General features: G+C 45.0%; 1 protein-coding gene and 1 pseudogene across 2 annotated transcripts in view; both read right to left on the bottom strand.

Moving 5' to 3' along the window:
* Positions 1-24,631, bottom strand: part of LOC126457513 (myosin heavy chain, fast skeletal muscle) — a 313,877-nt gene that overhangs the window by 134,933 nt on the left and 154,313 nt on the right. The window lies entirely within an intron of this gene.
* On the bottom strand, positions 16,168-16,285 carry LOC126459429 (5S ribosomal RNA; annotated as a pseudogene).

The following is a 24,631-nucleotide window of genomic DNA, read 5'->3' as shown; positions in this document are numbered from 1 at the left end:
TCGGGTAAGGTAGAAGAATCTTTTTACCCATTCGCCAAGTGTACAAGTTAGGTGGGTAGACAACATATTGCTGTCATGTGACACACATGCCGTCACCAGTGTCTTATAGAATATATCAGACGTGTTTTCCTGTGGAGGAATCGATTGACCTATAACCTTGCGATCAAATGTTTTCGGTTCCCATTGGAGAGGCACGTCCTTTCGTCTACTAATCGCACGGTTTTGCGGTACGGTCGCAAAACACAGACACTAAACTTATTACAGTGAACAGAGACGTCAATGAACGAACGGACAGATCATAACTTTGCGAATATAAAGATACTAAAATTTTCGGTCGAGGGAATACTTGAACCTAGGACCTCTCATTTCGCAGCTACTCACGCTAACCACGGGACCACGGCGCTCCTAGGGTCCTATAGTCATTGATGTTGCATATCTTCGCATGGACTACTCAGTTTGTATATTTTACAAATTTTTTTCATAGTTCCACACAACTTCTTCCTGTTTTCTCGATTGATCTGTGTTCAGTTTTTCAAGGTCTATCCACTGTGCCAACTTATAACTAAATCTGAGGTGGGTGCGATGGGGAGGTTCCCTTGTTAGGACTATATTTTGTCTGTGAATGCAGAGAGAAACTTGGGGCTCATTTTAAGTTATGCATCGAAGTTAAGAGCTTCCCTTGGCGGCAGCTGTGTCGCCGCTTCATGTGGCTGCTGACTGGGGACTCCCTGGTGCAGCAAGCCCTTTCATTACCCAACCTGCGTCTAGTTTCGCACGGTAACAAAATGTGTTTTGGGGTCTCCGTTTCAATAGGTGCAATTCAGTTACAGCTGTGCGACGTGTTTTTTCTCGAGAGTACGGCTCATATGCTCCCTCATCGATTGATCGGCTACAGGGGCCGTACGGATCACGTATTGCAACACTGGCTCCAGAAGTCGCATGGCCTAACAGCATTTATTTATCTTACGTGCTTTGGAAAGACTCCGTCTTTGTATGCCTCCCATCAAGATGCAGTGAACTGTAACGCGCATACACTAACTTCAAATATGGTCGCCAAATCGCGGAGCGAGTATGACTATCATCTGGATGTTTGTCTTACGTCCGATGGAGGGCACATCGTATCTTTATGAAAGGTAAATAAAAACTTTGTTGCGAAACGGAATTGTAAAAAGTACCCCAAGATTGTCTGTGCAAGCGCATAAATGATATTTTAAAAAAGAGCTACTCGTCAGGCCGTAATGGCTCAAGGGATGTTTACCGACCGCCGTGTCATCCTCTGCCTTGTGGAGTCGTGCCGATGCGGTATGCAGGGTCATGTGGTCAACACACGGCCCTCCTGTCGTGTTGTAGACTTTCCACGCCGTGCAGCAGTTAGCACTCGGTCAAGCAGCTCCTCGAATGACCTGACGAGGGTGAGTGCACCCGACACCAGACCTGCCACCAAGGAAACATCCTTGACAGTACCGGGAATCGAAACCGGGTCCTCCACATGACGGCCATCTAACAGTCAGCTACGGAGGCAGACGTGTAAAACATATACCCCTGTAAACTTGGATAGTTCTTCTGAAAATAAAATTGTTGTAGTCCTGTGTAAGGTAAAACTCACCCCATGTTGCTGTCGTTGTTTTGGTAGAAGATATACTGTAGTCTTATGAAACCGGATAAATCTTTCTGAAACACCCTTTGCTACGAAACAATATCAAATACGATAAACATGTGCAGTCAGTATGCACGGCAACTGGAAGACGAATATTTGTTGCAAAGATTCTACGAAAGTGAGAGGCATAAATAGAGAAATCTGCTTACAAGAAACTAGTGCCAAGTATTCTGACGCGCTCTTTCATAGTTTAGAGTCCAATCATGCAGGCGTAAGTGAATACATTGGACGAATTCAGAGGAGTCCTGCTGGAGTCATAACAGGCCTGTATAGCTCATACAATGGTGTTATAGGGATGCTCAGATAACTCGAATAGTTACAGTCTGATATAGTATAGGTACACAGCTTTTATGTAACTATTTAACAGAGTAATTACTCCTTACAGTTTTCAAATTTTTTATTGTGAAACCAACAAATAAAATGTTTTGACAGACTTAAGATGAAATTTCTTAATTAAACTATAATCTCTGAATCAAAGGTGAAGCTGTCTCGTGGTCAATTTAGAGAAATGATAGTCCTTAGACGACCATGGGACAATTCTAATGCCCGCATTGTATAGCTTGCTTAGGAATTAAAAGAATAAAGAGAGATTTTTACATTATAAGTTTTCCTTTACTCCTTTTCAGATAGAATAGGTGAGACTGTCTGTAGTATTTGTGCGAAGCAAATACAGTCATGGTCCGTACAGTGGCTTCTGGAGTGCATATGTAGACGCTGCTGCCTGTGCGCGCTTCGTACCGCTCACTCTGTCGAGAACGAAAACTACAGCAGAGTGGGACTCTGCAAGACATACTGTGGCCAGCCCAAAGTAAACCAGATTTAAAAAAAAAAATGTTAGTTGATGGGATGAACTTCTCACAGAGAGACAGAGTAAAGCTTAGTTCGGCTCCGCAACACTTAAATCAAACTAAAAATAAAGATCGCGTCCGTAAAACATAGTCCGTGAAGATGTTGCTATCCGTATCCTTCATCTACGAATATTGAGTTGATGAAAAACAAAGCGTCACTGCACCCTTTCGGACATCCAAAGGCAATGTAGAGTAGTTTTTAATAGGGATTCACAACACAAGAGGACTATAATAAAAATGTGAAGACGTACAACCGGCATTTCATCATACGGTTTCATTCCTGGAATATATTCAAGTATCTGTATCGAAGTACAAGCATAACTGGTAATGCAGTTAGGTTATAACACTACAGAACTAATAACATCGCTTGAAAATATAATTAGTGTAGTGTTTGTTAGCGTGCTGGTTGAATGCAGCGGTGATGGGGAATACGAAAAAGACGGTTTCATCAAATAATTATACTTTTATTACCTGTTTACTGAGCTCCCAGTTTCACACTAAAATTTTGTAAATTTGTAAAAATAAATCTATAATTTATAAATGGGCCCAGTTTTCATAAGCAAGTGATTATGTAATTATGGCTTCATACACTATGAGATCAAAAGTATCCGAACACCCCACAAAAAATACGTCTTTCATATTAGGTGCATAGTGCTGCCACCTGCTGCCAGGTACTCCATATTAGCGATGTCAGTAGTCATTAGACATCGTGAGTGAGCAGAATGGGGCGCTCCGCGGAACTCACGGACTTCGAACGTGGTCAGATGACTGGGTGTCACTTGTGTCATACGTCTGTACGCGAGATTTCCACACTCCTAAACATCCCTAGGTCCACTGTTTCCGATGCAGTAGTGAAGTGGAAACGTGAAGGGACACGTACAGCACAAAAGCGTACAGGCCGACCTCTTCTGTTGACTGACAGAGACCGCCGACAGTTGAAGAGGGTCGTAATGTGTAATAGGCAGACATCTATCCAGACCATCACACAGGAATTCCAAACTACATCAGGATCCACTGCAAGTACTATGGCAGTTAGGCGAGAGGTGAGAAAACTTGGATTTCATAGTCGAGTGGCTGCTCAGAAGCCACACATCAGGCAGGTAAATGACAAACGACGCCGCGCTTGGTGTAAGGAGCGTAAATAATGGATGACTGAACAGTGGAAAAACGTTGTGTGGAGTGACGAATCACGGTACAGAATGTGGCGATGCAATGGCAGGATGAGGGTATAGCGAATTCCCGGTGAACGTCATCTGCCAGCGTGTGTAGCGGTGTTATGGTGCGGTCGTGTTTTTCACGGAGGAGGCTTACATACCTTATTGTTATGCGTGGCACTATCACAGCACAGGCCTACATTGATGATTCAAATTCAAATGGCTCCAAGCACTATGGGACTTAACATCTGAGGTCAGCAGTGCCCTAGACTTAGAACTACTTCAACCTAACTAACCTAAGGACTTCACACACATCCATGCCCGAGGCAGGATTCGAACCTGCGACCGTTGCGGTCGCGTGGTCCCATACTGTAGCGCATAGAACCGCTCGACCACAGCGGCCGGCACATTGATGTTTTAAGCACCTTCTTGTTTCCCACTGTTGAAGAGGAATTCGAGGCTGGCGATTGCATCTTCCAACACGATCAAGCACCTGTTCATAATGCACGGCCTGTGGCGAAGTGGTTACACGACAATAACATCCCTGCAATTGACTGGCCTGCACAGAGTCCGGACCTGAATCCTATAGAACACTTTTGGGATGTTTGGAAAGCCGACTTCGTGCCAGGCCTCGTCGACCGGCATCGATACCTCTCCTCAGTGCAGCACTCCTTCAAGAATGGGCTGACATTCCCCAAGAAACCTTCCAGCACCTGACTGAACGTATGCCTGCGAGAGTGGAAGCTGTCATTAAGCCTAAGGGTGGGCCAACACCATATTGAATTCCAGCAATACCGTTGGAGGCCGCCACTAACTTGTAAGCCATTTTCAGGCAGGTGTCCGGATACTTTTGATCACATAGTGTATATGGATGTTTCAAGAGGGAAAGTGAATAGGATGAGGGAGTCAAGACTAAATCGAATAAAACATTCCACATGAAGCATCTAGAATGTCTATTGCTTACAAATTTGCTAGAACAAACTCATAGAAAGTGTTAAAGCAAAAGCAAATGACTATGTTCTAAGTTGGTTCTTATAAATTTCTACTCCGACATGAATGTGATTTCGAATTATCTTGAGAACATTGCATGTAGCTCTTCTGAAGTCGTTTTGGCATTCTTTTATGAGGGCAGCATTGTTCATAAACCGAACGATCAATTCATCTCGTGTATTTCCTTATTGTACGCAGGCTTCGTCTTTCAACCATACTTACAGGCAAAAATCTAAAGGGGGTAAGGACCCGGGACCTGGGTGGCCAAAAAACGTAACCACTTCTGCCTATCCATCTTCCGCTTACATTTATACTCCTGGCCATTAAAATAACTACACCACGAAGATGACGTGCTACAGACGCAAAAATTACCAGACAGGAAGAAGATGCTGTGATATGCAAATGATTAGCTTTTCAGACCATCCACACAAGGTTGGTGCCGGTGGCGACACCTACAACGTGCTGACATGAGGAAAGTTTCCAACCGATTTCTCATACGTAAACAGCAGTTGACCGGCGTTGCTTGGTGAAACGTTGTTGTGGTGCCTCGTGTAAGGAGGAGAATTGCGTACCATCACGTTTCCGACTTTGATAAAGGTCGGATTGTAGCCTATCGCGATTGCGGTTTATCGTATCGCGACATTGCTGCTCGCGTTGGTCGAGATCCAATGACTGTTAGCAGAATATGGAATCGGTGGCTTCAGGAGGGTAATACGGAACGCAGTGCTGTATCCCAACGGCCTCGTATCACTAGCAGTCGAGATGACAGGCATCTTATCCGCATGGCTGTAACGGATCGTTCAGCCACGTCTCGATCCCTGAGTCAACAGATGGGGACGTTTGCAAGTCAACAACGATCTGCACGAACAGTTCGACGACGTTTGCAACAGCATGGACTATCAGCTCGGAGACCATGGCTGCGGTTACCCTTGATGCTGCATCACAGACAGGAGCGCCTGTGATGGTGTACTCAACGACGAACCTGGGTGCACGAATGGCAAAACGTCATGTTTTCGGATGAATCCAGGTTCTGTTTACAGCGTCATGATGGTCGCATCCGTGTTTGGCGACATCGCGGTGGACGCACATTGGAAGCGTGTATTCGTCATCGCCATACTGGCGTATCTCCCGGCGTGATGGTATGGGGTGCCATTGGTTACACGTCTCGGTCACCTCTTGTTTGCATTGACGGTACTTTGAATAGTGGACGTTACATTTCAGATGTGTTACGACCCGTGGCCCTACCCTTCATTCGATCCCTACATTTCAGCAGGATAATGCACGACCACATGTTGCAGGTCCTGTACGGGTCTTTCTGGATACAGAAAATGTTCGACTGCTGCCCTGGCCAGCACATTCTCCAGATCTCTCACCAATTTAAAACGTCTGGTCAATGGTGGCCGAGCAACTGGCTTGTCACAATACGCCAGTCACTGCTCTTGATGAACTGTGGTATCGTGTTGAAGCTGCAAGGGCAACTGTACCTGTACGCGCCATCCAATCCCTGTAAGACTCAATGCCCAGGCGTATCAAGGCCGTTATTATGGCCAGATGTGGTTGTTCTGGGTACTGATTTCTCAGGATCTATGCACCAAAATTGCGTGAAAATGTAATCAAAAAATGTTCAAATGTGTGTGAAATCTTATGGGACTTAACTGCTAAGGTCATCAGTCCCTAAGCTTACACACTACTTAATCCAAATTATCCTAAGGACAAACACACACACCCATGCCCGAGGGAGGACTCGAACCTCCGCCGGGACCAGCCGCACAATCCATGACTGCAGCGCCTTAGAGCGCGCGGCTAATCCCGCGCGGCAAAATGTAATCACATGTCAGTTCTAGTATAATATATTTGTCTAGTGAATATCCGTTCATCATCGGCATTTCTTCTTGGTGTAGCAATTTTAATGGCCAGTAGTGTAGATGATGTGTCATCTTACGACTAGACTGTCCAGGGGCCCATTCCTGCAGGTAGGACATACATATCATTATAGTGAAAGCAACCTCTTCCATTAACGGTGTGTGCTCGTTTAAAAGGAAGTCTATTTAATGTGTCCCTGTAAGATGATGCGGTAACACAAAACACCGTAACAGACATGTACATAGAAGCATTGTTGCAAATGTATCTACAGAAAGGCATGTGAGCTCCCGTCGGCCTACCGATGTGAGCTACGTTACTGATAGCATCACAAGTGAAACTGGCTTGATGAGTAAACAGTATTAATGGAACTACTCGGAAATTTGTAATCAGTCAATGAGAAAATTTCAATCGTCTACCTTTATTTCCATTTCGAAGGTGTTCGCTGAAAGTGGTAAGAACAGAGGCCGTGCATACCACATTCTTGTACGAGGGACGTTCAATAAGTAATGCAATAGATTTTTTTCTCGGCCAATTTCGGTGGAATAAATTCGGAATTTTTTGTGTGATATCGTGTAATATTCCAGCTTCAGCCCCTATAGTTTCGCGAAGTTCCGGTTGGTCACGGCACTATACACCGATGAGTCAAAACATGACCACTGCCCACCGCGACGTTGAATGCCGCTTGGTGGCGTTACGATCACGTGACGCGGTAACAAAAGTATGTAAGCGGAGCAGACGCGGACGGGGGCTGTACACTAGCGAAAATGTGGGTTTGCAAACGGGGAAATCCACTGAGATAAGTTCAAATGGTTCAAATGACTCTGAGCACTATGGGACTCAAACATCTTAGGTCATAAGTCCCATAGAACTTAGAACTACTTAAACCTAACTAACCTAAGGACATCACACGCACCCATGCCCGAGGCAGGATTCGAACCTGCGACCGTAGCAGTCCCGCGGTTCCGGACTGCAGCGCCAGAACCGCACGGCCACCGCGGCCGGCCACTGAGATAAGTGACTTTGATAAAGGAGAGATTATTATTACGCAGAGCCGGTGAACGAGTATCTCGGAAACGGCGAAGCTGGTCGAATGGTCACGTGCACCTCTACGGAAAGACGTAGAAGGGCAGTGAAGCTACCATTAGGTGCTAAATGGTTGGACGTCCACGACCTTACACAGAACGTGGGGTTCGGAGGCTTATCTGCTCTGTAAATTAGGACAGATGGTGATCTCTAACATCTTTGCCGAAAGAGCACAGTGGCGGTGCAAATGCAAGTGTATCGTAGCACACCGTTCCTCGCACACTGTTGAACAAGGATCTCAGCAGCAGACCACCCCTACGTGTTCACGTGTTGAACCAACGAGGTCGTCAGTTACCATTGCAGTGGGCACGGGACCATCGGGATTCGACGATCTATCAGTGGAAACGTGTCGGCTCTTCGGGTGAGTCACATTTTTGCAACGCTTGGCCATCGATGTGATCGGTGGCTCGAAACACGCGGTGCGCCACCGACGCAGTCTGGTGGGAGCAGTATTATGCTACGGTAGACACGCTCCTGCGCTTGCACGGGACCTGACAGCTGCGAACTACTCGCATCCCTTCGTGTTTGATGTCTTCCCCGACGGCGATGACGTCTTTCACCTGTTTAATTGTCCGTGTCTTAGAGCCAGAACCGTCTTACTGTGCTTTGAGAAGCATTATAGTGAACTGACGTTGATGTTTCGGCGACCAAATTCGCCTGATGTAAATTCTATGGGACCCGTTTCGGTCGCTATCATGCTACATCACGGCGTGCGTAAATCAGCGGCCTGTTCTTTACGCGAATTACATGACCTTTGCGTAGACATCTAATGCCACATACTTCTACAAACCTACCAACAAATTGTCATATCATTGATGCGCAGAATCAGTGATGAATTTCGTTCCAAAAACGGACAAACGAGTTATTAAGCAGATGTTCATAATGCTTTGGCTCATCAGTGTACGTACAGTTCAAAAACACTTATCTCTGTAACCAAAACTGGATACAAGCTATATGGAATGTTTTATTTAAATTAGTCACACCACCACCTACCAAAATATCTACTATTCCTCCTAGAACAACCTACATAATGTAAAATACCTTGTAGATGCCACCACACAAAACTCTTTTATGACTGCTGATAGTAAAACTCATCATGTACTAGCTTCTCAGTTTTATCTCGTACCAGCTAACCATCTGTAACGGCCTGGGTCCTAATTTTTCCCAGAACAAAAATACCCTGAGAAAATGATTTCCCACATGTTTAGTTTTTGTAGAAATTCCTAGAGAGTTCTGTTCGTTTCTAAGATTACTCAGCTTTATGTTCTATGTATCATTTTGTATGATTAATCATAATGATATGGAGCGAGTCACATTACATTCATGTTACACATTCATATATAAATACGACAACAAGCTATACACTTTCCTGTTTTTTACAGTTTTCTAGTAGATTAATCTCAGACTTAAATATCATCGGAACTACTCCCCATCAGCCTAGTGATTCCGCAAACTGTACATTTCTTACTCGTATTGGCGTGTTTCGAGTACTCTTGCCCACCCCAACCGCCACATCTTAACGGTAAAATGTCGTTGTGTCCGTCATCAATCACCTGAGAGATTTAATATTGGATATTATGAAATGTCTTCTTGTCACCTTCTTCTCACGCCCACTGCCTCTTATATGGAGCTAAATGTGCTTATTCCCACAGAGCGTATGTACCAAGTTTGGTTGTAATTATATAGGCATTCTATAATTATGCCGCAAAATACACACATCTAGCGATAGGCGTTAAACATAATTGTTACTGTTGTATATTACTGTTGCAACATGATCTGCTGGCACTGAACTGGTTTAAGCTCATAGTTTTGTTTTCAGTTTACTACTTTGTAATGACAACAGTTATCTACTTGGCACTATTTATATTCGTATTGTGTCAGTGATAAATTGTGTCTTTGTTTATTCTGTTGTTAAAATGAACGGCTGCAATGATGTTTTGTTTATCTTTGCATATCAGTGGTGTAGAAATGCGTATTCCTATTAACTATGGAGTGATGTTAATATAACCATAGCTATTGTTTTACTTACTTATGCATCGTAATTTTAGTACTTCTTGTAAAAAAACAACTTCGCTCAGCAAAAAAACACAAAGGTGGAAAAGATACATACCTGATGTTGAAGTATGAAGCTTCGATAGAGATATTAGGTTAAATTATTTCGTGCTATGATGCAACATTTTTTGCTTTTTACAATTGGGTTACATACAAGTGGAAGAGCGAAGACACAGTTGATGTAGGAGAGTTGTAGCAGAAAGGTTAAGAGCAGCATACAGCGAGGTCGTGACACGCAGTTGACTGAAAACGTATCAATGAAGTTTATGTGCTTCCACAAGAGACATTGGACACAAATTATGCGCGGGGGACTTAGAAATCACTTAATGTTCCTGAATCACTGAGGTTAAACGTTTGTGACTAAAAGCCATAATAAAAACTCAGTTGCAGAAGGCGAGTACAAACAGTCATTCTAACCTAAAAGATTGAGAGCAATTCTGAAGAGATTATCTTAATTGGAAGCGTGGTGAGCGTGTTTAAAAAAGGAATGAAAGACTAGAACTCTTATAGCAAAGCAATGATACATATTTTTTTATCTTAATGTTTTTAATAAACTCTAAAACAAAACAAAAATGACTCGCCACAAACGAATTAGACAGGACCTACATCTTCAGACAAACAAATAGTTCCAATTTCAGAAGAATTGGATGATTCATTCAAAAGAAAGAGGTTCACAGATTGAGCAAGTCAATAACGCCTTGGACCACCATTGGGCCTTATACAAGCAGTTATTCGGCTTGGCATTGATTAAAGAGTTGTTGGATGTCCACCCGAGAGATATCGGTCCACATCCTGTCCGATCAGAGCGTTAGATCGACAAAATCCTGAATTGGTTGGAAGGCCCTGCCCATAATGCTCCAAACCATCTCAACTGTCAGACATCCGGCGACCCTGTTGGCCAACGTAGGGACTGGCAAGCACGAAGATAAGCAAAGGAAACTCTCACCGTGTTCGGACTTGTACTATCGTGCCCAAGATCACCATGAAGAGAGACATAACTGGGACAGAATGTCGTCGACGTACCGCTGTGTTGTTAAGGGCGCCGCGACTGACGACAAAAGGAGTTCTGCTATGAAATGGAGTGGCACCCCAGACCATCTCTCGTGGTTGTCGGGGCGTATGGCGAGCGAGAGACAATTGGATCTCCCACAACTGTCTGCGGCGTCTCAGACAGTTTTTAGCTGGTCATCGGGGCTTATTTCCAAGTGGGTCTCATCACTGAAGACTATTCTACTTCAGCAAATGAGATTCCAAGCCGAGTGTGCCCGACAACACTGCAAACTGGATTCTTGGTCTGCAGAGCTGAATAGTAGTCGGCGAGAGGGGCGCCGTGAATCCAACCTCCTTTCTTTACAGACGAATGGAAAAACTGGTAGAAGCCAACCTCGGGGAAGATCATTTTGGATTCTGTAGAAATATTGGAACACGTGAGGCAATACTGACTTAACGACTTATCTTAGAAGAAAAATTAATGAAAGGCAAAACTACGTTTCTAGCATTTGTAGACTTAGAGAAAGCTTTTGACAATGTTGACTGGAATACTCTCTTTCAAATTCTAAAGGTGGCATGGGTAAAATACAGGGAGCAAAATGCTATTTACAATTTTTACAGAAACCAGATGGCAGTTATAAGAGTCATGGGGCATGAAGGGGAACCAGTGGCTGGGAAGGGAGTGAGATAGGGTTGTAGCCTATCCCAGATGTTATTCAATCTGTATATTTAGCAAACAGTAATGAAAACAAAAGAAAAATTAGGAGTAGGAATTAAAATCCACGGAGAAGAAATAAAGACTTTGAGGTTCACCGATGACATTGTAATTCTGTCAAGAGACAGCAAAGGACCTGGAAGAGCAGCTGAACGGAATGGACAGTGTCTTGAAAGGAGGCTATAAGATGGACATCAACAGAAGCAATTCGAGGATAATGGAATGTAGTCGAATTTAGTCGGGTGATGCTGTGGAAATTAGATTAGGAAATGAGACGCTTAAACTAATAAATGAGTTTTGCTATTTGGGGAGCAAAATAACAGATGATGGTCGAAGTAGAGAGGATATAAAATGTAGACTGGCAATGGCAAGGAAAGCGTTTCTGAAGAAGAGAAATTTGTTCAAATGGTTCAAATGGCTCTGAGCACTATGGGACTTAACATCTGTGGTCATCAGTCCCCTAGAACTTAGAACTACTTAAACCTAACTAACCTAAGGACATCACACACATCCATGCCCGAGGCAGGATTCGAACCTGCGACCGTAGCAGTCGCGCGGTTCCGGACTGAGCGCCTAGAACCGCTAGACCACCGCGGCCGGCCAGAAATTTGTTAACATCGAGTATAGATGTAAGTGTCAATAAGTCGTTTCTAAAATTATTTGTGTGGAGTGTAGCCATGTATGGAAGTGAAACATGGACGATAAATAGTTTAGACAAGAAGAGAATAGAAGCTTTCGAAATGTGATGCTACATAAGAATGCTGAAGATTGGATGGGTAGATCACATAACTAATGAGGAGGTTTTGAATGCATTACGGGAACAGCAGTGATCAATGTCTTGTAAATAATTACTATTAAAAACAGTCTTGATCACTATTTATTTAACAAGGTGACCGGTTTCGACCACTACTGTGGTCATCTTCAGACCATTGAGTAGGAACCCCTTTCTGTTGGAGATTCTCCAACAGAAAGGGGTTCCTACTCAATGGTCTGAAGATGACCACAGTAGTGGTCGAAACCGGTCACCTTGTTAAATAAATCGTGATCAAGACTGTTTCTAATAGTAATTAATGAGGAGGTATTGAATAGGATTGGGGAGAAGAGGAGTTTGTGGCACAACTTGACTAGAAGAAGGGATCGGTTGGTAGAACATATTCTGAGGCATCAACGGATCACCAATTTAGTATTGGAGAATAGCGTGGAGGGTAAAAATCGTAGAGAGAGACCAAGAGATGAATACACTAAGCAGATTCAGAAGGCTGTAGGTTGCAGTAGGTACTGTGACATGAAGAAGCTTGCACAGGATAGAGTAGCATGGAGAGCTGCATCAAACCAGTCTCAGGACTAAAGACCACAACAGCAACAACATCCTGTGATCCATCTATTAATGATCCTTCTGGTCACTGAAGCACCAGTTGCATACCAGGTTAATGACGATGATGAATCCAGCACTCTGAGTGCTTCTCTGACGATTGCTCAGTCGTCATGCTCTACCGTCTCTCTAGGTCGACAGCTTCGGTATTCACCCTGTGTTGGTTATGGTTCACCCATCCCTGCCAACATCGTTGAATTGTGGTATCGCTCCTCTTCAGATGTCGAGCGATTCGCCAATTACTCCAACTGTATTCTTTGAGCCCAAGTATATGTCAGATGTCGAGCGATTCGCCAATTACTTCAACTTTCTTTGAGCCTAACTACATGTCCTCTTCCAAATGCTGACATCTGTGAATATTGTTGACGCGCCTTTCTACGAGGTATGGTTATTGTGCACCTGAGTACACGGATAGATATTCGCAAAGACTTTATGGCCTGGTATCGACATGTCTTCTGTTTACTCTCCCTACCAGTTGCGCCGAGAAAAAGCGCTGCACCTTCACACGTTTAGACTATCCATCGGCAGCAAAAGTTAACAGTTTTGCATTTTTCGTCGATTCCTGTATGAATTTGCATGACTCCTCCGTGGTTTGCTTCTGTTTTTTTCCGTTGGAGTGTACATTTCTCCTGTATGGTATCTAGATGCTTGTCTTCGATGACAAACAGTTGATAATTCAAACATCAGTTACGATAAGATGTTTATTTAGAATGGCAATTGTTTTGCAAGCAACAGTTAATGCCCTTAGTCTGTATTGGTGTAGATGGGAGATGATGATGATGAGGTCCCATACCCCGAGGAGCGTAGGTGACGATGCGAGAGCCCCTCACCGCCGACTAGTCAAGGTCCTGGCGGAGGTGGTTTGCCATTGCGTTCCTTAAACCGTAATGGGGATGAATGATGAGGGTGAAGACGACACGATAACACCCAGTCATCTCGAGACAGGGAAAATCCCTGACCCCGCCGGTAATCGAACCTGGGACCCCGTGCCGGCCGTTGTGGCTGAGCGGTTCTAGGCGCTTCAGTCTGGAACAGCGCGACCGCTACGGTCGCAGGTTCGAATCCTGCCTCGGGCATGGATGTGCGTGATGTCTTTAGGTTTAATTAGTTCTAAGTTCTAGGGGACTGATGACCTCAGATGCTAAGTCCCATTGCGCTCAGACCCATTTGAACCATTTTTGGGACCCCGTGCGCAGGAAGCGAGAATGCTACCGCAAGACCACGAGCTGCAGCCGTACATGGGGTTCGAGGTTAATTACATTCATCGCCAGTTGTACAAAAGGGGACGGCGCTCTTCGTACCACTGCTATTTGTGACTCAGACGTAAAGAAAATCTCGTTTAATGTCGTTTTCGAGGACAACTTGGCTATCAAAATTGCAAATGAGACGAATGTTCTCTGAGAAGTCGTACAAATATAAGTACGATTAAAATTCTGTGAGTGTTCGTGAAGCCACGACTGCGCCCGGCGTCGAATCTGGAAGAGACTTGGGGAGTCGCTCATTGTTTCTCTCGGCCCCGCGTCGCCGTAACTGTCCCGTGCAGTAATTTGTCGCGCTGTGGCCGAAATCCCAGCAAGACAGCGACTCCGTAACCGCGCTCAGTAGTCAATGAGGCACTTTGTATGAAGTGGGCCGGAGCGCCACGGTACGCGAACAGTAAAAAGTCGCCGTATTCGCCAAGGCGACGGCGCCACAAAGGCAGCGTAATGTGCCAGCGACGCGGACGGCATCGCTGAGACGGCCGGCGCCCACGTGTAAATGCACCGGCCACAACTTTCTTCTGCCGTCCCGTTTCGGGGACACCCGGCCGCCCTTCTGTCAAGGCGCAGCTGTTCCCACGTTGTCACTCCCACAAAGAGCGAATTCCCACGTATGCTTCGACACTAAGTTATCATACAGCTGATTTTGCATATTTGCTAGTTAAGCTGTCGTAGCCGGCCGCTGTGGCCGAGCGGTTCTAGGCGCTTCAGTTCGGAACCGCGCTGCTGCTGCGGTCGCAGTTTCGAATTCTGCCTCGTTCACCGATGTGTGTGATGTCCTTAGGTTAGTTAGGTTTAAGTAGTTCTAAGTTCTAGGGGACTGATGACCTCAGACGTTAAGTCCCATAGTGCTTAGAGCTATTTGAACCATTTTTTAAGACATCGTAGCAGAAATTACACTGACACAAATAAAAATTTCCAAGAAATAATGTGAAGTAATAAAATTTCGTAAATGCATTCGTCTAGGTAGAATATTTAAATGATTAACGTTGCAAGACCACACGTTAATGTAAGTGTGAAATAAGACATTGCAAATGTGAAATGCTGGTACATTAATAACCGGTCTGACCCAAGAATGTTGAATGCAAGCGTGCAAACATGCATGCATTGTATCGTACAGGTGCCGGATATCAGTTTGTGGGATGGAGTTCCACACCTGTTGCTTCTAGTCGGTCAATACAGGAACAGTTGATGCTGGTTGTGGATGATGCTGGCTAGAGTTATCGTCCGTAATGTCCCATACGTGCTCGTTTGGGGACAGGTCTGGTAACTGAGCAGGCCAAGACAACACGCCTTGGGCTACAGCAATGGAACGTGGGCGTCTGGCATCCTATTGGAAAACACTCGTAGGAATGGGAGCACAACAAGCCGAATCACCAGACTGGCCTACAAATTTACAGTTAGGGTGCGTGGAGTAACAACGAGAGTGGTCCTGCTGTCATACGAAATCGCACCCCAGACCATAACAGGAGGTGTAGGGTCAGCGGGTCTAGGCTACAGACAGGTTGGGAGCAGGCCTTCAAGTGGCCTGCTTATAACCAACACACGGCCATCACTGGCCCGGAGGTGTGACCAGATTTCATCATAAAACTCAACAGACTTCCGCTCTGCCCTCCAGCGAGCTCTCACTTGACACCGCAGAGATCGGAAGCGGCGGTGGTTTGGGGTCGGTGGAATGTACGCCATAGTGCGTCTGGCTCAGAGCTGTCCTCTAGGTAATCAATTTGTAACAGTTCGTTGTGTCGATGTGGTGCCAACTGCTGCTCAGACTGCTGCTGCAGATGCAGTGCCCCAGAGCCATACGCCGAACACGATGGTTTTCCCTCTCGATATTGCAACGTACCCATCCGGAGCCCGGTCTTCTTGCGACTGTGCATTCTCATGTCCACTGCTGCTATCAATCATGACAGTGGCTACATTCCTGCCAAGTCTTTCTGCAGTATCGCAAATGGAGCATCCAGCTTCTCGTAGCCCTATTACACGCACTCTGTCTTCAGGCCACAAGTGGCCCATCGGGATCATCCGACCGCCGTGTCATCCTCAGTGGAGGATGCGGATAGGAGGGGCGTGTGGTCAGCACACCGCTCTCCCGGTCGTTATGATGGTTTTCTTTGACCGGAGCCGCTACTGTTCGGTCGAGTAGCTCCTCAATTCGCATCACGAGGCTGAGTGCACCCCGAAAAATGGCAACAGCACATGGCAGCCCGGATGGTCACCCATCCAAGTGCCGGCCACGCCCGACAGCGCTTAACTTCGGTGATCTGACGGGAACCGGCGTATCCACTGCGGCAAGGCCGTTGCTTTCCTATTACACGACCTCATACAAATTCAGTGAGGTGCTGATAATGGCATTTGTGACTGACATTGGACTAACCTCCAATGTCAAAGCTACTAACGCTCACGACCGTTGAAACGTGTATTTAAAGCAAACCTGGTTTTCATCGTCATAGAGGTGCTAGTAGCGTGACAGACACGGAATTTGAATAGAGATCATCTCCCAAATGTAGCTCGCTTCTACCGACTTTCGTTTACGTCGCACAACTTCTTCTTCGTGTTGCGATCTTCATCTGTCAGTGTATTTGTCATAATGTAGCTTAGATTACACAATTTCCGCTCCATAGACCTCCAACGAAAAGAGCCAAGTACGTATGAAACATATCGCACAAACAAAATTACTTATTAGACTTTTACATATGCTAATGCTCTTGTCAGAGATCCTAAATGAAATGCTCCCCAAGGAAGTGGAAAAAGTATATATATATATATATATATATATATATATATATATATATATATATATATATATATACTCCTGGAAATGGAAAAGAGAACACATTGACACCGGTGTGTCAGACCCACCATACTTGCTCCGGACACTGCGAGAGGGCTGTACAAGCAATGATCACACGCACGGCACAGCGGACACACCAGGAACCGCGGTGTTGGCCGTCGAATGGCGCTAGCTGCGCAGCATTTGTGCACCGCCGCCGTCAGTGTCAGCCAGTTTGCCGTGGCATACGGAGCTCCATCGCAGTCTTTAACACTGGTAGCATGCCGCGACAGCGTGGACGTGAACCGTATGTGCAGTTGACGGACTTTGAGCGAGGGCGTATAGTGGGCATGCGGGAGGCCGGGTGGACGTACCGCCGAATTGCTCAACACGTGGGGCGTGAGGTCTCCACAGTACATCGATGTTGTCGCCAGTGGTCGGCGGAAGGTGCACGTGCCCGTCGACCTGGGACCGGACCGCAGCGACGCACGGATGCACGCCAAGACCGTAGGATCCTACGCAGTGCCGCAGGGGACCGCACCGCCACTTCCCAGCAAATTAGGGACACTGTTGCTCCTGGGGTATCGGCGAGGACCATTCGCAACAGTCTCCATGAAGCTGGGCTACGGTCCCGCACACCGTCAGGCCGTCTTCCGCTCACGCCCCAACATCGTGCAGCCCGCCTCCAGTGGTGTCGCGACAGGCGTGAATGGAGGGACGAATGGAGACGTGTCGTCTTCAGCGATGAGAGTCGCTTCTGCCTTGGTGCCAATGATGGTCGTGTGCGTGTTTGGCGCCGTGCAGGTGAGCGCCACAATCAGGACTGCATACGACCGAGGCACACAGGGCCAACACCCGGCATCATGGTGTGGGGAGCGATCTCCTACACTGGCCGTACACCACTGGTGATCGTCGAGGGGACACTGAATAGTGCACGGTACATCCAAACCGTCATCGAACCCATCGTTCTACCATTCCTAGACCGGCAAGGGAACTTGCTGTTCCAACAGGACAATGCACGTCCGCATGTATCCCGTGCCACCCAACGTGCTCTAGAAGGTGTAAGTCAACTACCCTGGCCAGCAAGATCTCCGGATCTGTCCCCCATTGAGCATATTTGGGACTGGATGAAGCGTCGTCTCACACGGTCTGCACGTCCAGCACGAACGCTGGTCCAACTGAGGCGCCAGGTGGAAATGGCATGGCAAGCCGTTCCACAGGACTACATCCAGCATCTCTACGATCGTCTCCATGGGAGAATAGCAGCCTGCATTGCTGCGAAAGGTGGATATACACTGTACTAGTGCCGACATTGTGCATGCTCTGTTGCCTGTGTCTATGTGCCTGTGGTTCTGTCAGTGTGATCATGTGATGTATCTGACCCCAGGAATGTGTCAATAAAGTTTCCCCTTCCTGGGACAATGAATTCACGGTGTTCTTATTTCAGTTTCCAGGAGTGTATATATATATATAATTTAATGAATGAAAAATTAAAAGTTTGTGGCAGACTGAGATTCAGATCTGGATTTCCTACTTATGACAAACAATCTCTTTAGTCATTACGGCATCTTTCTTTTTCATTAAATTATATCATATTTTCAGTTTTTGCACAGAATAACATTAAAGTCATAATAATAAATGCATCCCTTCTTCATTAAGCTTTAAGAAATTTCTTGAGAGCCTAAATTACTCTTCCAAACCTGAGATCTTCTTGAGTACTAGATTTTCTTGAAAAATAAAATTTCTTCTGAGAACCTAAGTCGCCTTTGGAGGCTAAAAGTCGTCTTTTGAATAGAAAGTCTCTAAAGTAATGGTCCTCTTGAAATCTAACTGTCGTTCTGGTGTTAGTGCTATGTGTAGGTAAGCCTGAAGTTTGTTTGTGCAGCTGTCTCCATTTCGTCGCTTCAACATCTAATCCTGCAGAAGAAGGAAGTATGGGAACTCTTCCAAGGTTGGGCTGCATTTTTGGTCTTCACAACGTAATACGTAAAATGTCCGGGTGGCCAATTGTAATAATTGTATCTGACGTTGGGAGAGAGCTTCCAAGATATTTCATATTGATTTTAATTATTTGAGGTACGGCCTTCGTGATTAAGGCTTTCTCTTTTCTGGTCAAATCTAAACTAAAATGGTTTCCTTGCATAGGAAGACATGAGGTACAGTAGCCTCCAAACTGAAAAAAAGTGAACTCGTAATCAGATGAAGCTTGTAGTTGTTGCCGGTACCGGAACTGTCTCAGTGACTACTTTGTAAAGAGAGCTCTGATATTTGTGGCCAGGATCGGAGATTGGAAAAAGATTCCTACTTGAGGGCAGTTTGTTCGTGGATACTTGACATGCATCATTAAACTTTTTTAAAACTCGATTTTAGATAGAAAGATCGCCACACGTGGGCACTCCACTGGTTGACATGTATTGGCTCTCTGGTCTCTGCCTCAAACTTTTGTAATAATTGATGTTTCCACTTAGGAGTTGAGAACAAAACTACGAGAGGCTGTCTCACGAGGCGTGTGGAAACAGAACGGGGAAATAGGGGGAACTCAGTCGGTCCAGGCCCTTGACTTATTTTACAAGTTAATTGAAAGCTTACCATAAATGCTTTCAAGTACTCACACTCCGAAGGCTTTTGAAGCCAAGCATCGTCAAAAACAGTTTCATAGATCACATTATTGCACTGAACCTGTGCCGCAGTCAGGCATTACGTATGATTCATATCATGAGATATAGTTAAAGATACAATGTGTTAACTGCAAGCATGGCGATACCAAAGGAAATTGCGTGGAGCGGAGGAAGAAAGTCTGTTCGCCACATAGATCGCCACGGGGTTGCTACGTTGTAAGTACACATTTAGTTCTACTAAGAAATTCATCAGTGGCTTAGGAGGAACAGATCAGTAATAAATCCCTTAGGCTCCTCTTTAAACTTTACCGAATGATACAAAGAGAAAGAACAAGTTTCAGTTTTTATTGCAAACTGTAAAAGATAGATGCATATTGTGCATCCCACTGTATAGAAGAAGGTCCAAAGCTTTGACACAGCTGCGCTTTTATTTGTTTGTAGCAACACGGCGACTACACCACAAGAGAAATAATTTCGTGTGTTGGAATTTGCTCGAAGTAAATCCATTGTTCAAGTGCAGCCGCCTCAGTACAAGCACATTTATGAGTGGCACGTAAAATTCTTGGAAGTTGATTGCATACGGAAAGGGAAGAGTACTGGTCGCTTACGCACATCTGATGAAAATGTCGAGCGTATCCAATATGCGTCCACACAGAACCCTCGGATGTCCATAAGAAGGGCTGGCCATGAACTTCAGTTTCCTCAAACAACGGTGTGGCGTGTTCTGTAACAACGCCTGCATATGAAACCTTACAAGCTGCAGTTACTGGAATTGCGTCCCGGTGACCATAACAGAAGGTACGAATTTTGCATCTCATTTCTCCTGGATGTGGCAGAGGACACTGTTTCCGAATGACTCTTTTTTCGGACGAATCGACGTTTCATCTACTGGGTAAAGCAAACCGCCCTAATGTAGGCATTTGGGAGTCACAAAATTCTGGAGTCATCGTAGAACTTGAAAGAGACTCGCTGAAAACGAATGTGTTTTGTACCGTTTCTGTTCACAAAGTTTACGGACATTTTCTTTTTGAGGAGGAAACTGTGGCAGGAATGTCATACCTGAACGTGCAGCTAAATTGGTTGTTTCCTCAACTTCACGAAGAGCCCAATGATTTCGTTTTTATGCACGACAGCGGCGCGCCTCACTTTCACCATGAGATGCGGCGTTATCATAACAACACCATCCGAGAACTTTGGATTGGAAGAGGTGGACAACATGATCTTTTTCATTGCTTTTGGCCAGCCAGGTCACCGGACTTCACACCCTGCGATATTTTTCTGTGGGTGTACATAAGAGAAAGGGTCTCTTCAAGAGCTGAGAAATCGGATCTGAAGCTGTCGATCAATAAACAGGGACCTGTTGGTTCGAGTGTGGAATGAAATGGACTACCGTTTCGATGTTTTTCCAGAGATACATGGTGCTGATGTTGAGTGCATGGTGTAGTGTCTGACCAGGGACAAAACTTTCCACCTTCATTCATCCAGTGACATGCGCAATGTGTTTCTATCTTTCATAGATTGTCTGTAACAGACAACTGAAATTTGTTCTATCTTTTTGAATCACTCTGCACTTTATTAACAGCAAAACTATTTATGGTTGAAACTTCGCGACGGATTAAAACTGTGCGCAGGACCGGCAGTCGAACACGAAACTTTGTCTTTCGCGAGCGATGTTCTCACTGACTGACCTATCCAGGCACAAATAAATCCATTTTCCTCATCGATTAAAGTACAATTTTAGGCCTATTGCTATGCCATCGGAGTTTGCAAAAGTTTTTGAACATGCTTCTTTGCAAGGGTAATTAATCATTTCAGTACACGTAGTTTTCCGTCAAACGTCTAGTTTGGTTTCAAAGGCTCAACAACTGAAAACGCTATATTCTCTTCTCTCAGTGAGGTACTGGACAGATTAAACAAAAATTTGCGAATACTAGGCATCTTCTTTTATTTAGGTAAGGCGTTTGATTGTGTGGATCACAAAATATTACTACAGAAATTGGCCCATGGTGGAATAAGAGAAGTAGTTCACAGTTGGATCATCTTATACTTTAAGAACAGACAGAAAAGGTCATTTTCACAGTAATGAGAACGGCTATGAAGGGGTGTCTGCCTCTTGGGGTAGCCGTGCGGTCTTGGGCGCCTTGTCACGGTCCGCTCGGTTCCCTCCGTCGGAGGTTCATGGGTGCGTGTATTGTCCTTTGCGTAAGTTACGTAGTTTAAGTTAGATTAAATAGCGTGTAAGCTCAGGGATCGATGGCATCAGCAGTTTGGTCTCGTAAGATCTTACCACAAACTTCCAATTTCCAAGGGGCGTCTGATCGTGAGAAGGGTAAGTGGGGGGTGGGGGGTGGGGTGGCGGGGAGGGGGGAAGGGTGCTTCAGGTGTCATTGTTGTGACCACTACTGTTTCTCATATACCGGGGATCTCTCTTAAGAGACGTCAGGATAATTTTTTCTAGTGCTCTGACAGATATTTGCAATTTTGTTTTTGCAACGTGCACCTAGCGTCAGCCCAAACAAATGCTGCTCAGCACATGTCTGATGCGACGCTCAGCGTCGACGGAATGCATCAGTTTGTTTCCTGCTTCAAACAATATTTTTTAATCTGAATTTTAGATGCCCAATCGATAGAGCGCAACCAGATGAGTCTAGCACCAAATTCGTTTTAAGATGTGTATTAGCAGAAACAGTTAAATACGAGGGATAACAAGTACTCCAGCAGCGACTGAGCAGCGCGCCTCTCCGAGGCGGCAGCAGTCAGGGCGGGCCAGGGCAGTGCTGTGGCTGCTGAATTACTCGTTATTCCTAATGTTTTACTGTGTCTGCTAATACATACCGGTAAAACGAATATCTCAGTACACTAATTTGGAGGCTCTCTGTAGAATGGACAAGTAACCTCCACCTTAAAAATCATTTTGTTTTGTAAAGGGAAACAAACCGACGCTCTTCATCGACGCTGGGCATCGCATGTAAAAGGAACGTGCTGAGCAGTATTTGTTTGGGCTGACTCCAGCTACACGGGGTAAAAATTAAATTGCAAATACCTGCCGAAACACCAGAGAAAATCCACCTGACGACTCTAAAGAGAGACCCGGTATATAATGATATTTCTTCTAAAATTGCAGACGATTCTAAAATATTTCTGTTTTCTGATGATACCAGCTGCTGAATGGTGCAAAGGCAATGTTTCAAATACTACAGTTGTAAGTTGATGTCTTCTAGGAAATAAATTGATGCTAAATCACAGTAAGACTCAGTTTTTGCAGTTTCTAACACACAATCTAACTAAAATTGGCATTTGGATTATACATGATGGGCATATGATCGGTGAGTCTGAACAATTAAAATTTCTGGGTGTTCAGATAATAAACTGTCATGGACTGCCCATGTTCAGGACCTTGTTCAAAAACTGAAAGTCGCTTTGTTTATCAATAGAACAGTAACTACAATAAGTGAGGGCCCAACACGAAAATTGGACTACTTTGCTTACTTTGATTCGCTTATAACATATGGCGTTATATTGTGACGTACCTCTTCCCATTCAGAAACGGTATTTTAACTGGTGATCGTGCATTCGAGCAGTATGTGGTCTAAGCTCGCAGTTCGCTCGTTGAGCCCTGTTCAGGAGTCCGAGAATTCTGACATTGGCCATTGGATATTTACTTTTTTTATCGTCGCTTGTTGTTAATAATGTGACCTTATTGCCAAGAACAAGCAGCTTTCACTCAGTTAATACTAGGCAGAAGTACAGTCGTGGACAAAACGAGCGAGACCCCTCGCCTTTTCATTATGCTGATCCGCACAGCTTTAGAGTCTGCTACACAGCATAACAGGCAAGGCGACGAAGTGCTATCAACATACTATGCAAGTTCGCTGAGCGGATGTGCTGAGATAGCTAGCGCTGGAGAAACTCGCGCTTCGAAGACGCCACAGCATCGTCTGCCACCACTTCGTGGGAAATGAAATACCTCAAGTATAATCCAATGAGTTGTATTCGCATATCTGTGACTATGACTTGGATCTAAAGTATGGGAATGGATAGTACGTAAGCTCAGACTGCGAATCTAACACCATGAATAAAGGCAAGGGGAAATGAATTGGGCGTCCTTCCTCTTCCGTAACATCAAATATATTTTAGTTATTCTTTTTTAAATGAACTGCGCAGAAAATCATTCACCGGAAGTGAATAACTTTTTAGTAACACCAGATGATATTAACAACTTGCCGGCGCGGGTTAGTCGTGCGCTCAACGGCGTCATATCGCGAACCGCGCGGCTCCTTGCGCCGTCAGTTCGAATCCTGCCCCAGGCAAGGATGTGTGTTAGGTTCGGTAGGTTGAAGTAGATCTAGGTCTAGGGGACTGATGACCTAAGCAGTTTGGTGGCTTAGTTCTTAGAGTCATTTTTTGACCTTTCGCGTAAATTTTCTTTACATAAACGGTCGTATCTTTAGATTGCGTTGACATAGCTCACTTTTTACACCACCAAGGGACCATATACCGCAGGAAGTGCGATACGTTTCCGCTTATTATGTCCACCCGTACTCGAGGTAAACGGGTTTTAAGGGTTGGGTGGACAGATAGACGGTTAAGAAAGTGAGACTAGTTCCATTTTTACCGATTTTCGTGACGAAATCCTAACAACGAAAATAGTTACCACAGTTACTGAAGATGAGGGCCGCACAATAATTCCCCCTACTCTTTATTCGAAATGTTCCAGTTGCAGTCGATACATCAGTATAGTAACCGTAGCTACGCTTTCTATCCAAATCACGTTTAAAGGAATGCAAATGAAATCCATTTGCCTATACACGTGGTAATTCAGATCCCACTATTAATGCCACCGCGTTTTAAATGTGCGAGCATTCCCATTATTAGCTACCTTAAGGAACACTTCGGCTAATGAACGTTTTCTGGCTGTGGCACGTCTAATTGAGAAATCGAAACATTGTAGAATACGTTTGGCAGCTACGTCGCCGTTTATTTCCTGGGGTGGTGCAGAATTATCTTACTAAATTTACTCGCTAATAACAGTATTTTTTTTTTCAAAATGGTTCAAATGGCTCTGAGCACTATGGGACTTAACTTCTGAGGTCATCAGTCCCCTAGAACTTAGTACTACTTAAACCTAACTAACCTAAGGACAGCACACACATCCGTGCCCGAGGCAGGATTCGAACCTGCGACCGTAGCGGTCGCGCGGCTCCAGACTGTAGCGCCTACAACCGCTCGGCCACTCCGGCCGGCACAGTTTTTTGATATT

This window comes from Schistocerca serialis, chromosome 2, assembly GCF_023864345.2.
Source record: "Schistocerca serialis cubense isolate TAMUIC-IGC-003099 chromosome 2, iqSchSeri2.2, whole genome shotgun sequence".
NCBI lineage: Eukaryota > Metazoa > Arthropoda > Insecta > Orthoptera > Acrididae > Schistocerca > Schistocerca serialis.
This window is presented reverse-complemented; position numbering and strand designations above follow the sequence as displayed.